Here is a 20,012-nt window from a genome sequence, read left to right on the forward strand (position 1 = left end):
ACAAAATTAAGTGCTTCTACCTCACCTTTAAATCTATGTAAGAGAACAAAAATGTCTACAATCTCGGGATTGAGGTTAGTGCCAAATAGAGTCTTAGGAACCTTACTCTTAGTGCCCCATGGCTTTTGGAACCAAGACCTCATAATTTCTTTTCTCCATACCCATTTTCTTCAAGGAGAACTTAGATGTTTCCCCTCCTACTATCAACTTAGAGAACTCTTCCCATTCTGGAACTCAGAGGCAATGTACCATAGTTTTCCTTTCAATAGAGATTAGAATTGTATGATCAGGTAGCAAAAATTTTCTTGTATCTAGGTTGTAGTGATTTATGCATTCAATAATTAACTCAGGAGCTTGAACTACTACTAGAAACCTAGCTGCTTCCAATAACCCATTTCTTTAGAACTTCTCAGTTATAGGGTGAATTGGCTCCAACCTCAACCTCCTTTGAAAAACTTGCATGTCATAGAAATGGAGCAAGGTATCTGTAAAACTTTGCAATGTAGATTTGATCCCATTAAGTTCGTCAAACCCAACAAATCTGGTTTCCATTTTATCTGAGGTAGAAGTGGATCAAAACCTTTAAATTGAAGGAAGTGTAGAGGATATAATTTTCAAGTATAAGAGATTTGAAATTTTTTTGCAATTCAACAACATAACAATTCAAGAAAAAGCGGTAATTTGAAAAACTGTTATGTTTCTCTCTATATAGAAATCCTAATCCACTTGTTAATCCTCAAGATCCGTTCCACACGAATGAAATAAAGGATAAATCTATTGGATTAGTAAATGCAAGAATTTCTAATAGACTTTTCCATGTCCTTTCACCATTTATATTGGCCTAATGGTAAATTTCCTTTATTACATACTTACCCTCCCATTTTTGCACCTAGTTTTGTAGAATTAAGAATAGAGTACTCTGTAAGGAAATATCTGCTCAACCGAATTCTGCTCACTACACTTCTTTAACTATGATTAGCTTATTTCCATTTTCATCTTAATGTGTCTTACATGCAATTTGTGTACTCAATTTTTGTACAAAGTCAATTTCTTCATGAATGTAGAGAATCACTTTCATTGGTTGAAGGCCCACCAAGGAGAAGGTGATCTTTAGTTTTTTGCTCAAGCTTTTTTTACCTTCTAACCCTTGGGTTAGCCTTTTCTCTGAGTTTGGAAAACCAAAAAAGGACTGCAGGGATCAAAAGAGGGCCCACTTCTTCATTTTTTCCCTTTACAAGTGCCTTTAGTGGAAACTTGACTTCATGGGTCGAAAGCTCGCCTTGGAGAAGTTATTTTAGAGTTTTCCACTTAAGGTGATTCTAAGCACCATGATGAATCTCAAATGTTGTCCAAGGTAGAATACTATGATGAAAGTAAGGCTTATCCATAGAACAACTCATTCTCTTCTTATTTTAATCTACAAACCACATTTATTAACCTCTACGAAAAATCACCTTTGCAAGTCAAAAACCCACCGAGGAGAAGGCAATGTTTGATTCTCTACAAGATTCATTTTTTATATGTGTAAATCATGATGAGCCATGAACAAGTCCATCCTCAAAAATAACTTTTTGAAAATCTTTATGAAACACAAGAATCTCCATCAAATTAGGTATTAAGCTAACCATATGACATCAAGGAGAAACCCGCTTAGCTGTGAAATGCAAGAGAAGGGAAAGATGGGAAATTAGATGGAGAATCTTTTCCCCTAAGAAGGAAAGAGTAGACTTAGACATAGCCAGACCAAACTAAGACACAAAATCTTTTCCTCTTTTGCATAATGAATATAGGGTCAAAAATGGGGCAACACCAAGGGAGCATTTGTGAAGGTTAGAAGCATGGCATGGGATGTGTGGAATCATTCTTGTTCACATAGATTTCTTGGTGGTTGCTATGGCTTTGAAGGCTTCCATAGTTATAGTGCAATAGTATTTTTTTGAATAATACATGGCGATGGATGATTCTGGAAGCTAGGTTTTTCCCTCAATGAGGGTTTCTCAGGGTATATCTTGTGTCACATTTTTATGGGTATGTTATCTATTCTCTTGCATGTGGATTTTAATTGCATATTTAATTCAGATCTATTATGGTTATGTGGAAATGGTTATATTCTTTCTTGAAATTTTCCTTACAATCACAACTTGAGCTGAATCCAACTCAGATTGAGAAATCCATGAAGCATCTTCAATAGGTCTATTCTTCCACTTCACCAAATACTCAGTAATATTTTCCTCTTGTTCTTTTACCAATTCTCTAGTCCAATATCTATTCAACTTCTTCAATCTACTACTTAGGATAATCATTTGATAAAGCAACTTCATCATTTGACTCATGATACTTATACAAAATCAACAACATTGAATATAAGAGATATATCCATGTCATTAGGTAACTCAACTTCATAAGCATTACCACTTTCAACCTTCTTCAAGATCTTACAAGGTCCAAACTTCTTCATCTTCAACTTACTATATGTTCCAATAGGAAATCTTCCTTTCTTCAAATGAACTATTACCTCATCACCAAATTCAAAAATATGATGTCTTTTAGACTTATTAGAATTCTCCTTATACTTCTAATTACTTTGTTCCAACCTCAACTTCACTTCCTTATGCAAAGACTCCATGAAATCAGAAAATTCTTCCCCTACAACACTTCTCTTCTCTTCATCAACAACATCTCTCAAATTTGATATACCTCTACCTTGTATTCCAGTAACAATCTCAAAAGATGTCTTCCCTATAATTCTATTCATAGAATTATTATATACAAACTCATATTGTACCAATATCAATTTCCAATTACTTTGCTTATCTCCAAAAGAACATCTCAACAAAATACCCAAGCTTCTATTTACAACCTCTATATATCTATCTATCTATGGATGGAATGTAGAACTAAACTTCAACTCAATACCCATCTTCTTCCACAAAGTCTTTTAAAAATAACCAACAAACTTACTATCTCTATTGGAAATAATACTTCATGGTAATCTATGCAATCTAACAATCTCTTTAAAGAAAATTTCAACAACATCTTAGCCTCTAATGTCTTCTTACAAGGTATAAAATGTGTCATCTTAGAAGATCTATCCACAACAAAAAAAATATAGAATAATATCCCTTTACTATATTAATAAAACCAAGAAAAAAAACCCATACTAATGTCACTCCAAGGTTTCTCAAGAATAGAAATAGGTACATACAAACTAGTATTCTAAATTACTCATTTTGGAATTTGAAAAACTCCACAACTCTTCAATAATTTTTGAACATCCTTATACATTTGTAGCTAATAATACTTCTCTTTTAGAAAACTTAATGTCTTGCTAGTTCCAAAATATTCATCCAATCCACCACTATGCTTTTCCTAAATCAAATTCAACCTCATAGCACTTCTAGGGATACATAACTAGTTAGACTATATAGTTCACTGATATAATTGAGAGGGGGGTGGTGGGGGAGTAGGGGTTAGGGTGAATCAATTATCCAACTTTTATCATAATCATTATCTTTAAAAAATCTTAACCATATGAGTAATATTAACTAAAACCACAACAAGATACACATACATAATTAACATCAGATATATTAACTAGAGAAACCCTTGATTAGAGGGAAAATCCAAATGGGGATGGTACCCACAAGATGATGTACTAGTATAAATATTCCTTTTTAGAGGATAGACCCTATTAGGAGTCTATTACAACATTCAGTACATCTGAGTCCCTATTAGGAGACTTTGAATCCCAGTTAGGACATTCCAGCCCTATTAGGAGTAGTGCCAACCTTGTTAGGAGTTGTGGAAGATAGTTAGACCCACTACTCAAACACCTTCAAGGTTAATATCAAAGAACCCATTGTCCAAATGATCTATGTATTATTCTTTGTAGATTAATAGAACTAAAATGCACTTCCTTTCTTTGTCTATGTCCTGTTAACTAGACTTATGCTCCTTCTGATCTTGTAACTAGATCTCATACTATGCATCAAATGATCCCTTGGATCAGTTACACACATTCAATAATCATTCTACTCCTCCTCTAACTATGCACTAATACTTTGCAGTCCACTTGATCCTCCAATTCAAGTCCTCTACATAAGCAAGGAAATAAACTTTCCTTTATAACATATCTTCATAATAATTCCTTGAATCAGCCTTGAGGCTTTCTTAATTAATTAAAATAATATAATTAATTAATTTTTAATTACAATAGTACTGTTGGCTCGTGGTCTATACAGAACTTCACATGTGTGAAACCACATCTTGTGCACATGCTAGAATAATCACGTGATTGTCTTTTGTCTCTGGCTAACTACGCATCACCTCATTATATCTTGGCTAAAAGATATGATGCAAACATTGGAAGATGCCAAAAAAATGCTCTATTTATGTACTATTTCCAGTAAATTAGGTGTAACTTATGTATACCATTGAATCAAAATTAGTCCTTTTAACCACATCAACAAGAAAACCTTGGGAACATAGCCTCCACTGTGCATTGTTTAAAACTTTCTTAGCTTCTGTGCATACTAAGATTACTAACTATTATTTTTCTAGTCTTAATAGAATTACTACTATGTTGACATCAAGGAGAAATGTGGTCATGAATGAAACATATCAATACTCTACAATGCTTAGGGTGCTCCCCCAATGTAGTATCATCAGCATTCATGCTAACAATCTCTCCCTTTGGCATTGATGGAAACATAGATGAAAAACATCTAATTTCCAAGAATACCAAACTAGACTCTATTTTTGTCATCTTCTCAGATCGTCTTCATCAATCTGAAATCTTCTGGAACTAACATTTGTTCACAGTAAACAACTTACAGTACTTTTTGGCTACATTTGCACACTTGCACTTTTGACTATGCACTTACATTTCCTTCCGCATACTTGCATTTCCTTTTATGTTCTTACATGAATCTTTCTAAAACTTCTTAAAGAGATAACACTCCCCCATTGCCATCTCAATATGTGCTTCACTTTCCATTGTATATTCTCTCAATATTTTTTCATGTACATTTTCTCCCCCATTGACATCAATGTCGAAGATGTCAATCATAATACCATTTATTATATACCTATTGCTAATTAGCTGCTCAAATCATCAACCAGCTCAAGTGTCCAAAGATAATTTTCAATACCAATTACCAAGAGTCCTTAATGACTCTAAACATACCAAATACTCCCCCATTCAGGAAGCATCAACATTTAGTCTAGTCTAACCATAGTGCTCTATACCACTAGACTAATGCACTCCTTGCATCATCTACTTTAAAGTAGGTAGGGGCATAACCCCTAGCATACCTCTTAGGTACCCAAAAATATCTTTAGGCAAAGGCTTCATAAAGATATCTATAATCTAATCTTTTGTGCTTACATACTCCAACCTTATTTCTTTCTTGGTTGCCTTCTCTCTCAAAACATGATACTTTATGGATATGTTCTTTGTCTTAGAATGCAATACTGAATTACTTGTGTTATCACAGTAAATGATAATAGTTTCTATAAACTCAATTCCAATATCCTTCAACATTTGTTTCATCCACATAAATTGATTACAGTTTTTTTTTGTTGCAACATACTCTGCCTTAGCTATACTCTGAGAAATATAGTCTTGTTTCTTGCTCAACCAAGAAACCAATCTTCCTCCAAGAAAGAATGCTCCACCACTAGTTCTTTTTTTTCATCCATAATGCCTATCCAATCTACATTAATATACGTGCACAAGGTGAAATCACTTGATCAATCATACCAAATTCCATAATTAGATGTACCCTTCAAATATCTAAATATCCTTTTTACTACTACATAATGATACTCTTTTGGATCATCTAAAAATCTTGCCACAATCCCAACTACATTTGCTATATATGGTCTGGTATGAGTCAGATATTGCAATCATCTAGTCATGGATCTATATTTCTTTTTCTCGATTGTAGATGTTTCATATTTACTAGATAACTTGTGACTAGTTATCATGGGTGTACCAATAGTTTTGCAACTTTCTAAACCAATTTTTTTCAACAAATATTTTAGATACTTAGTTTTTGAAATATATATCCCATCTTTGTTCTATGCAATCTACAATCCTAGGAAAAACTTCATTTCTCCTATCATGCTCATTTCAAATTCATTTTTCATCTTTTCAAAAAACTTATCACTTTCTTTATCATTTCCTCCAAATATTATATCATCCAAAAATATTATAATGATAAATAGACCATCATCATTTTTTCTCAAATAAAAATTGCCATCTATTGTACCTTTAATAAATCCAAGCTCAGACAAATACTTATCCAACCTTGCATACTAGGTTCTGGGTGCTTGCTTCAGACCATACAGTTCTTTCTTCAGTCTACATAAAAAAAAATTATCTTCTGTTAGAGGGAATCCATTAGGTTTCTCAATGTAGACTTCTTCTTCAAGTTCTCCATTCATAAAAGCTGACTTTACATCCATTTGGTAAAATTTGAAATTCTTGCTTACTGCATAAGCCAAGAACATCCTTACTACTTCCATTCTTTCCATAGATGCATATGTCTCTTCATAATCTATGTCTTCTTGCTATAGGTAACCTTTGCAAACAAGTCTATCCTTGTTTCTCACAACCTCTCCTTGCTCATTCATCTTATTTTTGAATACCCACTTGGTTCCTATAACATTTTGTTCTTTAGGTCTAGGAACCAATTCCCATGTCTCATTCTTCACAATCTGATCTTGTTCTTCTTTCATTGCTTGCATACAATGATCATCCTTGTATGCCTCATATATTCTCTTAGGTTCCACTTGAAATTTTATACATAATTCCTCATTCACTTTGTTCCTTTTCATCACACCTTTATCCTCACTCTTAATTATTTGCTCTAGAGGGTGATTCTTTGTCATGTTTCTACTAGGAGTAAGAGTTGACATCTCAACTCTTATCTCCTCTCTAGATTCAAATCTTTGTTCTTCTCTATGATCAACAAATACATCATTCTCTAAGTCATTTTTAGTCTCAAAACCAACTACAACATTCTTTCTAACAATTCTAGAATTATCCTCTTCTTCATCAGAATTATAATCTGTCATATTCTCTTTAGTACCAAAATTTTCATCAATCCTTACATTTGTGCACTCAACTATCATCTTAGTTCTATAGTTGAAACATCTATATGCTTTAATTTTCAATGAGTAACCAAGAAACATACCTTTATCACTTCTAGGATCAAACTAATCAATATCATTATCTCTCTTTATGTAAAAATTACTTCCAAATATTCTAAAATACTTGACTAATGATGAGTGACCAAATCATAACTCATAGGGTCACTTGCTCATAACTTTCCTAATCTATACTCTATTCAAAGTATATACTACAGTGTTAACTACTTCTCTCCAAAATGTCTTTGAGACATCATTCTCAAATAACATCACTCTTGCTACCTCTACTACTGACTTGTTCCTTCTTTTAGCAATCGCATTCTATTCAGGTGTTCTAGGTGAAGATAATTCTCTTTTGATTCCATTCTCTTCACAGAACATGTTGAACTCTCTAGAGGTAAACTCTCCTCCTCTATCTGATCTCAAACAATTAATCTTAACACTAGATTCATTTTCAACTCTATTCTTAACTATTTTGAATTTCTCAAAAGCTTTAGACTTCTCTTTAAGAAATTCTACCCACATCATCCTAGTGAAATCAACAACAAAAATCATAAAGTGCCTTTCACCATAGAATCCTATGGTTCTTGCAGGACCACTCATATCTATGTGAACAATCTCCAATTTCTCTATAGTAGAGAACTTATTTCTAGGAAAAGACACTTTCCTCTACTTAGCCAAAATACATTCCTTGCAAATATCATTAGTGGGCTTAATAATCTTAGATGGATCTCTCACTACAAATGTGTTACTAACCTTCATAATATTATCAAATTTTATATGAAAGAACCTTCTATTCCAGAACCAATTGTTATCAACCTTTGCAACCAAACATGTTATTTCAGTAGGATTCAATTGAAATACATTACCTTTGGGTTTGGTTCTAGTACCAGTCAACTTACCATATTTTTCTTGCATAATGCAAGTCTTCTATGTGAACTGCAATAGATATCCCTTATCTACCAACTATCCAACACTTAACAAATTATGTTTCAAACCATCAATAAAGTAAACATTATCAATGTTAGTTTCACCATAAAAAGTAATAGATCAAATCCCTATAATATGATAGTTTGTGTTGTTACCAACTCTAACAATACCTCCATCATAATTTTAGAACTTGATAGATTTGTTCATATCAACAGTCACGTGATGTGAACATCTACTATCAAAAATTATCCAAACTAATTTCTTCTCAACTTGGGTAACTAGAGATTTTTCTTCTCTAATTTCTCTATTAAGGTTATCTTCCTTAATAGCCACAAATTATGATTCATCATCACTTTCACTCTAATCTTTTTCATTAGATTCTTCATCCTCTTTAGCATATAAATAAATTCTATCCTTATCTCTTCTAGGCTCAGATTTTCCTCTAAAAAATTTCTCTTTTTTAGGACATTTAGATGCATAATAACCATATTCATCACAAGTTCAACATTTAAAGATTTTCTTATAATCTTTCTCTCTTCTTACCAGAAGGGTTATTCCTTCTTCAATCTTCTTATCTTCTTCAGATCTGCTACTACTAGCAAAGTCTCCTCTTACACTTGTACTTCTTGACTGATTAGGTCGAATGTTCATAGCACTAAAATTTGTCTCAACTCTGGCTAATTCTCTAGACTCTCTCATTTTTTATTCTATAGATTCTAATCTTCCAAGTAGTGCTTCCTTTGTAAAAATTTTGGTGCAAGGTATTACTAGGTGAATCATTTGAGCTATTTCCTTGAATGGTGACAAACTTTTAAAGATCTTCCATATAACCTCATCATCTTGTTTAGTTTCACCAAGAGATTGAATACCTATAATAATTTCTAATATTCTACCAACATAACTTCTTATGGATTTTTTGTGGTGTCCACAACACATGCCCCATTCCTCACTAAGAATGGGGACCCCCTACTTTTTTTGATTCCCAAGCTCATAGTTCATGACTTGGGGAAAATTGTTAGAGTTAAAGTCTTAGAGTCCTGAAAATTTTGAAAAAACACAAAAAAATAGAAAATTTGAAAATCACAAAAACAAAAAAAAAATTAAAAAATCATAACTAAATCGTGCATGTGCATCCACGAGGGGCACACCCCATGTGGGTGGGAGGTTATAAACCCCCCACTCGTCTCCAACACATTGCATTTTAGTTTCATTTTTAGAGGAGGGATTGTTGTGACTGCCAAGGTAAGAACATACATTGCACCCATGCTAAACACATTGTGTGGCGGTGCTAACATTTTCAGCACCCACACTCAAGCATTGTGAAGTGGTGCTAACATTTTTTTGTGCCTGTGCTAAACACATTGTGCGGTGGTGCTAACATTTTCCATGCCCGTGCTAAACACATTGCATGGTGGCACTAACATTCACAGTGCCCGCGCTAAACACATTGTATGGCAATGCTCACTATTGTGTCTGCACCAAACACATTGCACAGTGGCGCTCACTATTGCACCTATGCTAAAACATTGTGCCATTGCACTACACTCCCACCTACCCCTATCGTAGTGCATGCAATTTACACTACAAATTTTGGTGGCACTGCGATCGCGGCCACACACCATGATGTGCGTTGCAGTCGCATGCTTTGATGCATGCCCATGGCCATGCACCACAGTGGGGCTTCCGTAAGTGCACATGCTATCTCTCTCATGCAAAACCCTAGCTACCTCACACTCCTGAGGGTAGCACGCATGCACGTGTCAAGTTTCAATCCGCATTTTTTTTTAATTTAATTTACAATTTAAAATATATATATATATATATAAATATAAAATATAAAATATAAATTTTAAATTTTAAAAAATAAAATAAATAAATAAATAAAAAGGGATAAAACAAAAAAAAAAGTAATAATAATAAAATAAATAAAATTCCCAAATGGGACGCTTTTTTATGCTCATTTTAATTCATTAGCTTTTACATTTTATTTTTTGGACTAATAGTCATTTTTTTGTTTTACAATGTGTAGGTGATTAAATGGCTTCCACATCTAGAGTAACACCCAAACCTTTCTCTTCAGATTCTAAGGTGTGCCTTCAAAGTTGAGATTCCATAAAGACTACGTAGAAATTAGAGATACTGACCTAAGACACAAAGACTTCAGAGAATTCCTGAGAATTTTGCAACAAGAAAACAAAGAGGTCATCCATGACATCTACATTGATCTATTCTAGATGGGTGAACATAGTGTCACATCCTATATCAATACAATCAGCTAAGCTAATCATGGCCTTGTCACAGCATTTCATTCCTGATGAAAGAGTAGTCAAGAGTGTCATCATAGAAGTGGTGTTGGATTTGTGACCCAACAAAATTGAGAGGGTCTTCCATCTTCCTAAAGCTGACTAGTTTATTAGACTCTCCTATAAAATACCTAAAAGGTGGTACATGAGACATCAACAAGAGGCCATCGACATCATACAATCCTCATACCTTATTAAGAAGCCTCCTTGGGGAAGGATAACCAAAAAAGTGGATATGACTCAGGGATACATGAAGGAAGACATTGTATACTCTATCATTCTCCTAAGCAGAGTCATTGGTTTACCCACAGCAGGTCACCTCAGCACTTTCATGGTCAACTTCATTAAGACCATCAGATAGGCCAAGATACCACTGGACTAGGCCACTACACTGAGTGAGAACTTGTGTCAGCAACTATGGACGGCAAAGGATAAGAAGAAATTTTACAAGAATTCTTATATGGTGTACCTACTTGTAGCAAGGGAAATGAACTATCCCAATTTTGTACAGCAAAGGTAGTACACAAGATCCCAATGCCTGGCCATACATATTCTACCCTCAGTTGGTAAAGAAGAAACTCTCAGTGTAGAGTAAAGAGTACATAATTGTGAATGATGTGTTCATCTTTGTGATCATTCAATTCATTGAGGGAGACTATGGGAAGAGGTTATTTGATGAAACCAAAGCACAAGTCATACCTCTCAGAGCCTACTTCATCAAATTCAAAATGTTCACCTATCCACAGGTAGTCAGTGCCTCTATCAATCCTAAGAAGCTCCTAAGGTACCCAAGTGACAAACTAGTCCTATTGGAGATTTCCTAGCAAATTGAATTAGCCTATGAGAAGATAAAGAGGCAATGAAGACCTTGCTAGGCATATCCATTGGTCAGTGGACCATATCAGGTGAAGAGGAAACAAGATATTATATCCTTTGGGTGGGAGTGGGAGAACTATCCTCTTAAAGAATACAACTCTCTCCAGCCATATTTTGACAATTTCGAGAAAGTGGAGAGTCTGGTCGAAAGAGACTTCCATTATGAGGATGTTGTTGAAGATCATTGGATGAATGCCACAAATGACTATGATGTCTACATTAGGGACTACTATAGGATGACTTTGTATCTAGCAGAAAAGGCTCTCTAGTTGAACATCCCTATTGAGATATGAAAACAAGATTCTAAGGAGTTACTAGACCCCTTGTTCAATGTAGATAAAATTGGTGAAAGACCTATTTTAAATGTTGATGTAGACAAGGAGGAGGCCAATGATATTAATCATCAAGCGAGGCATGTTATCAAAATGATGAAGGATTAGATCAAGAAACCTTTTCCACTTGATCCAATTCTTGATATTGTGATTTTCCATGCACATGCTTGCCCAGAAAGAGGTAGATGAAGGAAAGTAACAATTCCTACCTTTGCAGCTTAGTGTCCTATTAGGCCATAAATAGCATACTAGCTTGATTGCCTAGTTGGATATTATCACCCTCCTGAAATGAAGGGAAAGAAGAAAAGAAACAGGACCTCTCCTTAGAGGATTAAAATAGAATAGGCACCTCCCTAGTAGCAAGAACAAAGTCCACAAGGGTCCCAAGATACTGGAGCTACTCAAGTCTGGGATGAACCACAGTTGCCTCTTGTTGTGTCTAGTTAACCAAAAGAGGGAGAGATTCTGCAAGTCTCCATTCCTCCTATGCAAGATAAGCCAACTTCTTCTTTTACCTCCAAGAAAAAAAAAAAAAAGAATTAAGATTTGGATAAAGAAAAGGAAAAGGATCATAAGAAGATTAGTGCATAATCCATCTATTCCTAAAATTATTCTAGAGGGAGACAAAGAGGAGGATGAAGAAGAATTAGAAGAGGAAGAGGAACAAGTGCCCCTTTAGGGAAGAGCTCGATTAGGTAAATCCATAGAGTTGCAAAGAAGAAAGAGTGCCATAGGTACCTCGCCATCGACTCAAGTAGAAACTTTAGAGCTCTCTTCTTCAAAAGATGAAGTATAGTAGTGGGTGGATGAATAGAGTGAAGAAAGTGATGATGTTTTCTTAATGTCAGATTTTGATTTCATGCCTATAGGTACAAAGTTGATTTGGGATAAGATCAGGGACACCCCAATAGGTGAACCTCAACAAGAAGACTAGATGCAGATGTTTCAAGACATAGAGGGTCCTAATCTTACTCCTCCATATCCACCATGAGTGACAGTGGTAGAAGAGGGCTCAGTAACTCCCCCACCTTAGAGTTCAGAGGAAGGGCATGTTCAAAAGGAACCATTATCAGAGGAGAGACCAGAACAAATGGAAACTAGTGAAGTGTAAAAGGACAAATGCTGGAATATTCTCAACCACTTTCCCAAGACACTGAGGTTCAAGCTACAGGGTCTACTGATACTGAGGCTATAGAAGAAGAGCCCTCCCAACATGATACAACTCCCAGCAGGAGGGAAGGAAGTAGCAGAACACACCCCTTCATCATCAAGAGTTAGGTCCTCAATAGGACACATCCCTAGATGGATCCAAAAGGAGATAATGAGGAGTACTAAGCCTCAATTCCATGCTTCAGAGGAAGACATTTGTGACATTGTAGAGGTCTTGAGAAAACATAAGTCTCCATCACATGAGGCAATGCCATTGGCATTTGTCACCACTATACGAAACTAGGATTTATTTGCACAATAGGCTCTCCCTCCTAAAGGCACAGATGTAGAAGGCCTTATTTTGGAAAATTATGAATTCAAGGATGTTATGTTGGGAAAGCCTTCATGGGATTTAGCCCAAAAAATGATGACTATGGAAATCAAAGAGGTCCTCAAGTACATGGAACAAGAGGAGATTGTACTCTGAGCACTTCAAAGGCAAGTTGAGATCCTAAAGGGGTATTTAGCCAAATTTATTGGTCCTCTTGATCCTAAACACCCTAAGTAGACTTTGAACATTGTAATTAGAGAAGGGGGAGGTGTGCAACTTGACCCATTTTTGAAGGCTTGTCAGGAATGGCAAGAAAGTATTGAGGAGAAAGGTGTTACTATCATCATAAGGAATTTGAAGTTACTGCATGCTATGTAGGAGAACATGAATAAGATCACAGAAATTTTGAAATAGGACTTTAGTATCATGGATGATGTATAGGCCTAGAGTAAGGATTTGTAGACTCTACAAGCCATAAAGGGCCAGAGATAGCAGGTTTTGATTGATGTATTTACTGGGGAAGGATTAGACATGATTGATGATTGGATAGAGAAAATAGCACATAGAAATATAGTAATAGAGACATTACATGAGAAGATTCATTGGCTCAAGGACCAAGCCCAAGACCAAATTTTGGAAGCAGAGAGACACTATAGTGATGCATGCTTGGATATTTTTGAAGATGAGGAATGAGAAAAGTTGTTACCTATAGAGAAAATTGTAGATAATTTCAAAAAGATTTTTGTGGAGGTTGTTGATGATGAGGACATCCAAAAAGCCTTTAGGACAGAAGAAGCCTTATTAGAGTTGGATACCAAACTTGGGGATTTTGTTGATACCCAAATTGAGGTAGACAATTATAGACAAAAACTAAAAGATAAGTATGAGGCTTTAGATCTTCCAGATGTGGCTAAGATTACTGAGATAATAGAGAAATTCAAGAACAAACATCCAAACATAGCTTTGGGATGAAGAAAAACAAAACCCAGATGCCAGAATTTCAGTTTTCACACTCAGTAAAATTTTGAGATTTTTGACCCTGTCGAGGTTCGCAAGTCCGTAGGTACGTAGGTCCGCAGCTTCATAATTTAGAAATGCACTAATAGTTAAATGCTTCTTCCAAAAATAGCACTTTCTATGCAACAAGAACACATTCTATTAGTAGTTCAACTTCGACACATGCCTAGTAAAGGACCAACTTCTATTTTTGGCACCTCCAGATGCTCCTACTTTGATTGAAGGCTTCCTCCTACTTTCACTCTCATGTTTTCTTTGTTTTTGACATGTAAAGGGCTCATGCATCCAATTAATGAATAAAATATGGATGGAGTCCCTCTAAGCACTAGATTAATTGTTAGTCTGTATATATTTAGTTTGTTTTAGTGTTTTAAAAGCATTTTATTGCATGAAAATATCTCTCACTCTCAACACAAATTGAGGAGAAGACTTCTTATAAATACCCAACTGTAATATGTAACAAGGGCCACCATTATTATGCAATAAAATTATGCTTTTGGTGCTCACATTTTGAGTGTAGTGATTCTTGCCTGAATGTGTCATAATTTTGTGGATTTTATTCATGAGATTGTGATTGAGCTAAAGGTTTATTGTATTGTTTCTAGTTGTGCAATCTTTTAGTTTTGGTGTTTGCTACAGATTTATGAATTCCAATGAGTAATGAGATTGAGAAGAGATCATCGAATTGTGCCTACATAACTTTTTATCTCACATGAGCACACTTTTCATGGCCTTGGGATTTGATGAAAGGTGAAATATCATATGATTGTTAAAGTTTCTCATCAACAATTGCATCAATGGATTCTAGGAAGTGATGCTCCTGTTTTCATTGGTTTGACCAATTTCTTCAAAAGTTTAACTTGCAGTATGTTGTTTTCTGTAGCTTATGTATGTTAGGATTTCAATTTCATGTTATTTTCTTTCAGTTTCATTATTTTCTTTGCTAACCCCTTGTTAGAATAGGAACTCATTTTAGTTGCATTGTTAGAATTGCATTCATTAAAAAAACAAGAAAATACAAAAATATTGTTCTTTTGTGTATTATTTTGAGATAGCGAATAGATTTACTTCATTCTGAGATCATAATAGAACTAGCAAAGGCCTCTTCATGAACAATCACATTTATCTTCAACTGAGCGGATTTTGTTATGTTGCAAGACAAATACTGAACCTTGGAGTTGATCCCCAAAAGATTAGCTTTTCAAGAGAGTAATTGCGCAATGGATTCCTACTATTGACCTCATGCAAAATGACTACCCAATAGAAGTGGTGCTAGAAGAAAGGCCCCTTTTGACTCTCAAAAAGGAAGAAAATTTGTTAAAGTTTCAAAATTTTACACTTCTACAATAATCTACACTTCACAAAATTTTGGAAAATTTCTTGAGTTTTTTATAAATCTAGGTTTGTAGCTCTATAGCTATGCAAGTCCATAGATCTACAACTTCACAGGTGTGCAGGTGCACAAAAATCTATTGTGCGCAAAATTTAGAGAGGTGAGAAAGTGTACTTCTGTAGAGGTGTGCTTTTTCTAGAATTGACGCAAGCTAGAGGATATTGATCCAAAATCCCAATTTCAGTGAGCATTAAGGTCTACACCAAGTGCACACGAGTTTCTCGAGCTTACCCACTTCCTTAAACCATGTAGTGATAGAGGAATACTCTGAGTTCAACCACTTCCATTTAAACTTTCATCATCTTCTTCAACTCCACCTCCACTTTAACCACCTAGTGGACCACCACATATTCCAATAGCTACTTCTCAACAACCACTATTAGGTTTTCCAAACCCTCCAATGGCCTTTTTTGCAAATGCTATAGACTCACAATAAACTTGAGAGGTGTACTCCATGACCTCTCTAAAAATCTTGACAATTTTTGCCCCAGATTCATCTATGGTGAAACATGGATTGTTGAAGATCATGTCAAGGTATTCAAGGAAATTTACAACTGCAAGCAAGTTGCTAATGAGGATGTGGTTCTTTGTTTATTCCCCTATTCTTTAGGAGAAATTACCTTCAATTGGTACATTAATTTTCCACTTGGATGCATTGGAGATTGGGATACATTCAAAAAATTATTCTTGGAACAATTCAAAACATTCGTCAATCCAGCTATGATACATCAACAATTCATATCAATCAAAAGGGACCCAGTTAAGATAGTTTCTCACTTCAACCATTTCTTTCATATGGCTTACCGCAAGTTGAAATGCCATACACTATACTAGTTGAAGCCACTATTCAGATTTATCTAAATGCTATGGATCATCTTACTATGATTTTTCTAAGAAGACTTCCTATAGCAAATATTGACACATTGGATAAAGTCTTCACAGAGGCAATCATGTTCATGAAGCAAGCCAATCCTAATGGAGGAGGAATGATGCTTCCAATTTAAGTAGTCACTACAATACCAACATACGTCGTGGAAGAACCCATGGTGCCTAGCCAATTCATACCTATGAATCCAATTCCATTACAATAGGCACCCACTCCACAAAATCATGTGATAACATATCCAGGGTATGAGCCTCCAAAAATAGATTTCTTTGAATAGAATGCCATAGTTCCCATGGAAAAAGACAATAACCTTATTTCAGAAGTTGGTCAAATGAAGAAGACTGTGTCACAAATGAACAATGAATTGACCCATCTTAGATTGTCACAAGGAAAAAATAACAACTTCCAAAAAAACAACACTAGCCCCTACAACAACAATTTTTGTCAGAATTACAACAGGAACTCCAATGGGAACAATAACAACAACAATGGAGGAAACAACTTCAATCCTCCTGATTGCAACAATAGCTTCCAAAAATAGAACCAACAATAGAACACCCATCTAAACAATGGAAGCAGTCCTACTAATAACAACAACAGTAACGTTCAATATGCTAATATCAATCAGTATGATGATAACCAAAATGCACTTAATTAACAATGATGGTTCTTACTATAATGGCAATCAAGAGATGAATCAAAATTCATAGGTAAATAACAATCCTCCTCCTGTACAATTCAATGCTATGCTATTGGAATCCTATGATTCTGCACAAAATACACAAGTGGAACAACCAAAAAATGAGGAATTATCATTCCCATTTAGTTGGAAACCTAATATTCAACATGATGAGATGTTTTCTTTTCACAATGACAATCGAAATACATATAATTTGAGAAATAGAAAGGATCCCTTGATGGATGGGAATCCTCTAGGTTTACAACCAACTCCACCTGATCTAAGAGCAAGTAACAATCTGCCACCAATAAGACCAATGTATGGAGGACAATAGAATTAGAATCAAGTGAATGTACCAAAAATACTGAAGAATCCCACTTGGTCCATTGAAAAATTGCAATGTCCCTTTTCTGATTTTACATGATATTTCCAACCTTTAATCAGATCTTTAAGATCAAACAACTAATATCACAAAGATCCTCCAAATTTCTCAAGAAACCCCAAATCAGGTATGCCAGAAATTGTGCCAAAAGCTTCACAGCTTCACCAATTATTAATAAATCTGAAAGTGGACATTTTTACAGAACTTTCAGCAGCATAACAGCCTACAAATTGACATTTTTAGATCCGTATAGCCTTTACACAACAGCTCAAAAATGTAGGACCAAAACTATGCTCATCGGGCTCCCGAAATAGCACAAAATATGCCCGGAAACACCACAAAAACACTAATAATCTATCTCAAAAGTTTAATCACGTCCCAATATATATATTCAGCTCTATTTTAACATTTAAAAGTCTGATATACAGCAGCAACCCAAACTGATATGAAATACTCAACTGTAAACACCAAACTCATACAAAAACACACCCGAAAACTCACAAATCTGCACTGTTCAGCACAAAGGCAAACTCTGTATGAGCATGCACATGGAATGGCTTCAAACTCCCATCCTTAGCCTTCCTGGAAACCTGCAAACTCCCATTCTTGGGTCTCCCTGGAAACCTGTAAACTCCCGTTCTTGGGTCTCCTTCTCCACAGGTTTGGCAGCCTCTGAAGAATAACAAAGAATGAGCAAAAATCAAGTTCTGGAATGAGCCCAAAATGCCTCCAAACCCCTTAAAAGAGGGCATAAAAGTAACTCACGTCCAAGAGAGGTTAATGAAACTTATTTTAATAATAATTTTCATTTATTAGTCCAACAATTTCCAAAGATTAACCCCCTTTTTCCGAAACTTCACTTTCTTGGGCCTGCCTGCCTTAGCAAAGATTTTCTTTTTTAATTATTTGAAAAGGGGACATGAAAAGTCCTCCCCTCCCAATCATTGCTTGTCCTCAAGCAATGGCCGAACAATAAACCAATCAATCCACCTGGATCCCAAATGTAGTCATGAACTATACTACTACCAATTAACACAGGCTCCTGTAATATCCTCTGCAATATGACCAAGAGGAATCCATAATCAAATTGACAATTATAGCTCAACCAAACTCCAAAATCACCACTACCACAATCAAAAACCCATGAGGCACAAACTCTTAGAACTCAGAACCCAAGTAAAGTGGACAAATCAAACTACCAACACAGTAAATACCATCAACGCATCCCACTGGCCTATATGGAATGTACAATCCAACTCTGCAACAATGGTGAACCCTCTCGAATGAAACTGTACCAAGTATGGAGAATCCACACACTGTACAACTCCTGCAGTCAATACAACTCTGCAAATCATCGGCCACTATCTCATAACCATAACTCCCATACACTGCTGATGGTGAAAAGACATTACAAGATAAAGAGTAAGAAATGGAATCCAAACCAAATTTGTCTGCCATCAACTCCTCAGCACAAGGATCAAATGCTAACTGATATACATACCCTGCAATATAATGTTGATAAAAAAAACCAACCTCAGTCAACAGCTCACCATGAAGAAGTGATACAACCCACTGCGACTGATCACCAGCTAAGTCAAGAGATGTCATAGCCAAAGGAGTAGAATCAATAACAACACCTACTAAAGCATCACACCAAAACTCCTGCTCTAAGTCATGTATTATCAACCTGTCAATTGCAGGACCTATCACCATGTCATGCCCATCACAACTCTCATCCCGAGGCATCAAACTATCCCATAACTGATGATAAGCACTAGGAACCAAAGTACATCTCTGTATCATCATCTCATCAACATGGTCATCAAAGGTAGATAGATGAGCATACCTCACAGTGCAATGCCGATAGAATGCACCAATCTTAGTCAGTGGCTCAGACTGCAATCCAGATGTAACTAACTGCAATCGATCATTAACCAAGTTGGAACTGACTACTACCTCTGAAGACATTGCGAAGGTAGTAGTATTACTAGTAGGAACCATGCCAACTATCAGCTCACCAACATCACACATGGTCTTTGATACAACATCTCTAGTCTTCGTGCCATTAGTACTAGAGGTCACCACCATGTCAGGCACACCACAAAAATCTGCTACAGCACCCAACTCAATTGAACCTGACTCTAATGGGAATGAACCTAATATGCCAATGTTAGTATCAAGGATGGATGCATCCCCATCTCCACTGTCTCTAACAATCTCGGCCATGGACATCCTTGGATCACCAAACACCACAGCTTGTGACTGTATAGAATCAGGTAAAGACTGTAGTCGCTCTAACTCCATGGTCACCTTAGCCAAATGAAACTGTGACTCCTTGAGAGCCAACTGTGTACTCTCAAGAATCTCAGAAGTCACCTCAAGCTGCTCAATAAGCTCACTCACCTCATCTTCCTTGGCCAACAATGCATCATATGCTGTACTGCCCCACTCCATAAGATAATCTCTGTCGGCTACCAACTGCATATAATTTTGTCTCAAAATCAGAATAGCCTCCCATAAAGAGTGGATCTCTGTCAAGGAAAGATAACTTCCTCCCTGCTCATCACTAGTAGGAGAACCCC

This window comes from Cupressus sempervirens, chromosome 10, assembly GCF_028749045.1.
Source record: "Cupressus sempervirens isolate cs-2001-9-10 chromosome 10, ASM2874904v1, whole genome shotgun sequence".
Lineage (NCBI taxonomy): Eukaryota > Viridiplantae > Streptophyta > Pinopsida > Cupressales > Cupressaceae > Cupressus > Cupressus sempervirens.